The sequence below is a fragment of the Microtus oregoni genome, unplaced genomic scaffold (assembly GCF_018167655.1).
Source record: "Microtus oregoni isolate MIOR12 unplaced genomic scaffold, Mior012 000121F_001, whole genome shotgun sequence".
NCBI lineage: Eukaryota > Metazoa > Chordata > Mammalia > Rodentia > Cricetidae > Microtus > Microtus oregoni.
In genome coordinates, this window is record NW_024544751.1 from 293,044 (window position 1) to 299,043 (window position 6,000).

Consider the following 6,000-nt stretch of genomic DNA (forward strand, 5'->3'; position numbering starts at 1 on the left):
ATGCAGCAAAGACAAAGCCGCATGGCTTTCTTGACAGTTACAGAAATCAAGTGACTTGGGCTTAAAATAATTACCATATTAGTGTGCAAATTTAGTATGATTTGAGGTGGCATGTACTCATTTTTTACACATATGTGTATGTCCACATATACATACCAACACACATATAATCCAGAAATGAAAAATTATCATTTTTAGCAATTACAGTTACCCAAGCCCCCTGAAAAAGCAACCCATAGCCATCAAACTGTAAAGATGCATGGTTAACGAGGGCATTGAGAATCCTTGTTCTGATTCCCAGATCGGTTCCTTTCCTGGCCTACCTGTGCAGTGCACAGTCCCAGTGGGCTCAGATAGCAGGGAGCACGGATTGCCCTTTATCTTGGAGAACTCAAATCAGGAATTTATGAGGCTAGGGATGGAGTCAGTGGTCTGTTCCATGCTCAGGGCCTGAGTTCATCCCTCAGTGCCAAAACGAAAAAAAAAAAAAATCCCTAACTTGTGGGATCTAATTAGCCTTATTGGGTGGCTTGTTTTGGCTGGCCCTAGGGTAGGAAAAGTTAGTAAAGCAGCATGCTTGTCTCACTGGCCAGTTATAAGGCTTCGCCTGCAAAAGGAATGCAATCCTGCACTACCGTGAAGAATAAGGTAAAGCTAAAACATGCCATCTAGTGCTGGGCAAATGAACCTGGGCGGCCTCCGTTGCTGAGTTGATCTGAGCCTTGAGAATTAAGAACTGCTATAGCAGGTTAATATATTTTGTGTATCTTTGGCTGCGGTGAAGGCGGAGTTAGGGTGCAGGAAAAAGTGTGAAGATAGACTTAAATGAGGATGGAACTGAGGCCCGGAGCATGGAACATATCCCTGAGCTACATCCTTAGCCTCATAAATTCCTGATTTGAGTTCTCGAAGATAAAGGGCAATCCGTGCTCCCTGCTATCTGAGCCCACTGGGACTGTGCACTGCACAGGTAGGCCAGGAAAGGAACTGATCTGGGAATCAGAGTGAAGATACAAAAAGTAGAGACCAGAAAGAGCGAGGAACGCTCACGAGAGTAGGAGCTGAGCAGGGTTCTGACCCACAGTTGCCAGCCAGATGGCCGAAGTTATAAGAACCACCGTCCCGTGTATGGCCGGCCTTATTTTATGTGCATTAGTGTTTGGCCATGGGTTTCGGGTCCCCTGGGACTGGAGTTACAGACAGTTGCGAGCTGCCATGTGGGTCCTGAGATGTTACCCGGGTCCTCTGGAAGAGCAGCAAGTGCTCTTAACCACTGAGCCAACTCTCCAGCCCTGTGGCCTAGCTTGTATTGTCTGAAATACATGAGAAAAGCTAAGTGCTTCTCACGTATTGTCACTTTTAAAACACATGGGCTTTGGAGGTTAGGGTCATTTCTGTTTTGCAGATGAGGAAACTGAGGAACAGAGAATTTTTGTGGCCAATGGAAAGGCAGAAGCAAGCTAGCAGGACTGAGCTGAGGGGGAGGGGACTCTCCAGAGTGTTGAAGAGTTCCTGTCTACTTTTGAAAGGGCGCGACCATGAAAACTAAGCAGGCTGTCATGACTTAAATTCGTAAACAGGCAAAGGATGTTCAGGGAGGGTATTTCCCTGAAATAGACTCCGAGGTGCTCTGTTGGGGCAGCAGAAGGTAGCCAAAGGCTGACTCTGTTCCTCCCCGTCGTCATGCACCTCACATTTAACATCTGCACTGTTTTCTGCCCTTCTGTGGCACATGCGAATGGTAAAGACCCACAACAACAATATTCTAGAAGTATTGCTTTATGCATTGCTGTGCCCGTCCGTATGACTATTTCCTTAAGGGAAGAGTTTCATCCAGCTTTTCTCTGTTTTATATTTTTGATTATTTTATACAAAAACAGGATAGGTGAGTGGATTTTTTTTAAAAGTTTACATATATCGATGTTTTTCCTGATGTATGTTTACACCATGTGTTTGCCTGGTGCCTGTGCAGGTCAGAAGAGGCGTCAGAGCCCTTGGAACCAGAGATATGGATGATTGTGGGCCACCGCGTGGGTGCTAGGAATCAAACTCAGGGGCCCCTGCAAGAGCAACAAGGACTCTTAGCTGCTGAGACATCCAGCCCCCACCTTTAAAAAATAATTTTATGTAGGGCTGGAGAGATGGCTCAATTTTTAAAGGCTAGGCTCACAACCCAAAATAACTTTACGTGCATAGATATTTTGTCTCTGCGTGCGTCTGTGCATCAACCACAGGCTGGGCTGCTTCTTATGGAGGCTAGAAGGGCATTCGATCCCAATGAACTGAAGTCACAGGCAATTGTGAGCCATACCAGTACTGGGAATCAAACCTGACCCCTCTGGAAGAGCACCCAGTGCTCTTAACTGCGGAGCCAGCCCTCCAGCTCCTGACTTTCTTTATTAAAAACAAGAGAGGTAAGAGGGAGGCTTATGGCTGTATTCGGAAACAGCACATTTTGCTTTCCTTTTGTTGATCAATTGGTGATTGGCAAAGGGTCAAGTAAGCTGTTTTACTTGGGCTTCATTTAAGACCAAAGAAAACATGGCGTGTGTGTGTGTTTGTGTGTGTGTGTGTGTGTGTCTGTCTGTGTATGTGTGTGTGGTCTTCAGAAAACCTTGGCAATTTAGCTCTGAGCAGTGCAAGCCAGGCAGTCTGTGTGCTTTGATCGCCACTGCTTTTAGTTAGTACCTATGCTGACTCCGCACTGTCTACCTTTCCAGAAAATCTCAGTCATTGTGTCTCAGCCACTGCGTGAGCAAGGCTGCCTATGATGACTTTCCTTTCCTTCAGATTCTGATCATGAATTTCCTTGCCATGGGACTGGGCTGTGTAGCAACCTATCACCTGTATGTTAGGTGGTGGAAGAGGACAAAAAGTCTGAGGAAAATCATAATAAGAAGTAGAGGAACCCACTTCCCATCCAATTCCTTAGCTTCCCTAGGTCCAACAAGGAAAACAAGTCATTGACTTAGTTTGGTCGATATTTAATAAGAAGGTAGCTTTAGAATTGATTGATGAACGGACTGATTGTCCCACTTCTCCTGAGATGCACGATCCATTACCCAGCTGTCACTTTGGTTGGTGAACAAATAAATACTGTATCTGATTGTTTGTACTTGCTTGTTTTGCTTCTAGTGCTCAAGTTATTTCATTTGTTATTTGAGCCAAAGTCTGACATAAATTATAGATAACATCATCTAGTTGAGGAACTCCTAGCCAGAGTATAAACCTTGCACCAATCTGTGAAGACCGTGTCTTGGTAAAATAACAAATCAAATTATAAATTAAAACAGTGAAGGTTTGCTTTGAATGTTTTTGAAAGACTAAGTGGATATAGATTGTATAGTATAGTTTAACAGGAAATCCATTTGGTTGTACCAAAAACAAAATCCCACAAATTTTGAAGAAGAGCACAAATATGTTATGGCAGTTAGCACTAATAGCTGAGTTTTATTTGTCTGATTGTGAAGGAAGATATGTTGGAAAAGTTAAGCAATCATACTCAGATGGTCCCTTATTTATGATGATAGAAAAGTAATATCCATTTAGCAGAAGCTGTACTTCAAACTTTGATCTACTCCCTAGGCTAATAATATGCAAGGTTTCATGGCACTGGGCAGGAGCAGTGAGTCCCAGCTAGTCAGCCAGCAGACTAAAGAGATGAACGGCTACTACAGAGGAAGGCACCGTATTGCAAATGTTTGGAATGTCTGTATTTCCTGTTTTTATATTCTATGATAGCCACAAAATGCTTACCTGTGTGTGCATATGACATCATCAACACTTTATAAAACAGGTTTTAAAGTTGATTTTCCAAACTGTAGGCAAATGTGTTTTAAGAATATGTGTGCTAGGTTAGGCTGAGGGATGATGTTCATTATTATTATTATTATTGTTGTTGGTTTTTTGAGACAAGGTTTCTCTGTAGCTTTGGAGCCTGTCCTGGAACTAGCTCTTGTAGACCAGGCTGGCCTCGAACTCACAGAGATCTGCTTGCCTCTGCTTACTGAGTGCTGGGATTAAAGGCGTGCACCACCACCGCCCGAATACACACACACATACACACACACACACACACACACACACACACACATACACACACACACACACACACGATCTCTTTATGTACCCTGAAACTTGTTATGAAGCTTAGGATGGCCTTGATCTTGCAATCCTCCTGCCTCAGCCTCCTGAGTGATGGTATTACAGGTAGGTAGCCTCATGCCTGGCTGACTTAGGACTTTTGCATCTTGTAATGGCTGATTGCTTTTGTGCAGCTTTGTGAGAAATAATAGAATGTAGTTTTCATTATTAGCCTGATGTGGGAGTCTGCTGTTTTGTGTTGATTTCATTGGTTCAATAAAGAGACTGCCTTGTCCCTTTAAGAGGACAGAAAATTAGGTAGGCGGAGTAGACTGAACAGAATGCTGGGAGAAAGAAGCAGATTCAGGAGTTGCCAAGATTCTCCCACTCCAGACAGACGCAGGTTAAGATCTTCCCTGGTAAGCCACCTCGTGGGCTACACAGATTATTAGAAATGGGTTAGATTAATATGTAAGAGATAGCCAATAAGAGGCTGGAACTAATGGGCCAAGCAGTGTTTAAAAGAATACAGTTTCCATGTAATTATTTCGGGGCATAAGCTAGCCATGTGGGCTGCTGGGTGCCGGGGACGCAGCCCCGCCGCTCCTATTACAACATTAGCCCTATGTCCTGTCCTATTCATGATATTTCCCTAGTTTATTTTAAGACTTTCAAAAATATCAGAAGCAGTAGCCAATTGTTGATGGTCTCCTATACAGTCATGACATATGGATAAGCAAAAGGTAATATTTTTATATTGGAAGAGCTATAAGGGAATGACATGATCAGTTTGAGGGTGAAATCTGACACTGCTTAGGTTCAGAGACACAGTTCTAAAATTCTTACTAGAATGTCTGGGGCTGGATTAGAAATCCGACAATTGGAAAGATTGCTCTTGTTAGAGCTCTTTGAAGAGAATGATTTCAGAGTTTCTGGAAATCAAGGTATTTGAGGAAACTGAAAGCAGAAAAATTTAGAGTGAGAACTTGAACTGTAATATTTTTGGGGTTATGTGGTAACTCTTATTTATCTTTCTTTTTTTTGTTTATTTTTGATGGTTTCATATATATACATATATACATTTATGGACATATAATACACACATATTGTAATGCATTATGGTTATAGCAATGCCTGTTACCATCCAATAATCCCCTTCCTTTCTGAACCATTTCTTCTTCCCATCTTATTCCCCAGTGGCCACATTATTAGAGAAAATGATACCTGTTCCCCCAGCAGCCATGCACAATTGTTAGTGTCTCAGGAAGGGATGGGGGATAATGGGCAGCTTTTTTTTTTATCTATGATGGATAACTGGAAGGCCCAATCTTCTAGGTGTCCATAGGCCGCTTTGTGCTCATGGTTGAGACAGTAATGCCATGTCTGGATGGTATAGTTTCGTTATACTCTTGCCCATCTTCTGGCTAATATGTTAATTTGGATATTCTCTGTCTTTTAGTTAATTTGGATATTCTCTGTCTTTTAGTTAATTTGGATAAGGATTTGTCAAGGTTACAAAATAACTCTTTGTTTTATTGATTCTTTACACTGTTTTTGTTTGTTTGTTTGTTTTTATTTTATTGATTCCTTCAGTTTAATTATTTCTTGTCCTGTACTCATTTTGGGTGTGATTTCTTCTTTTTTTCTAGAACTTTTAGGTGTGCTGTTAAGTTGCTGGTATGAGAGCTCTCCAATTTCTTATGTAAGTACTTAGTACTATGAACTTGCTTTTTATAGAAATGCCCTCATCATGGCCCAAAAGTTTTGGCATAGTGTGTATTCATTTTCATTCAATTCTAGAAAGCCTTTTATTTCTTTATTTTTGTCTTGACCCATTTTTTATTCAGTAAAGAGTTGTTCAGTTTCCAATTATTTGTTAGCTTTCTGTTGTTGTTGATGATGATAATGATGATGATA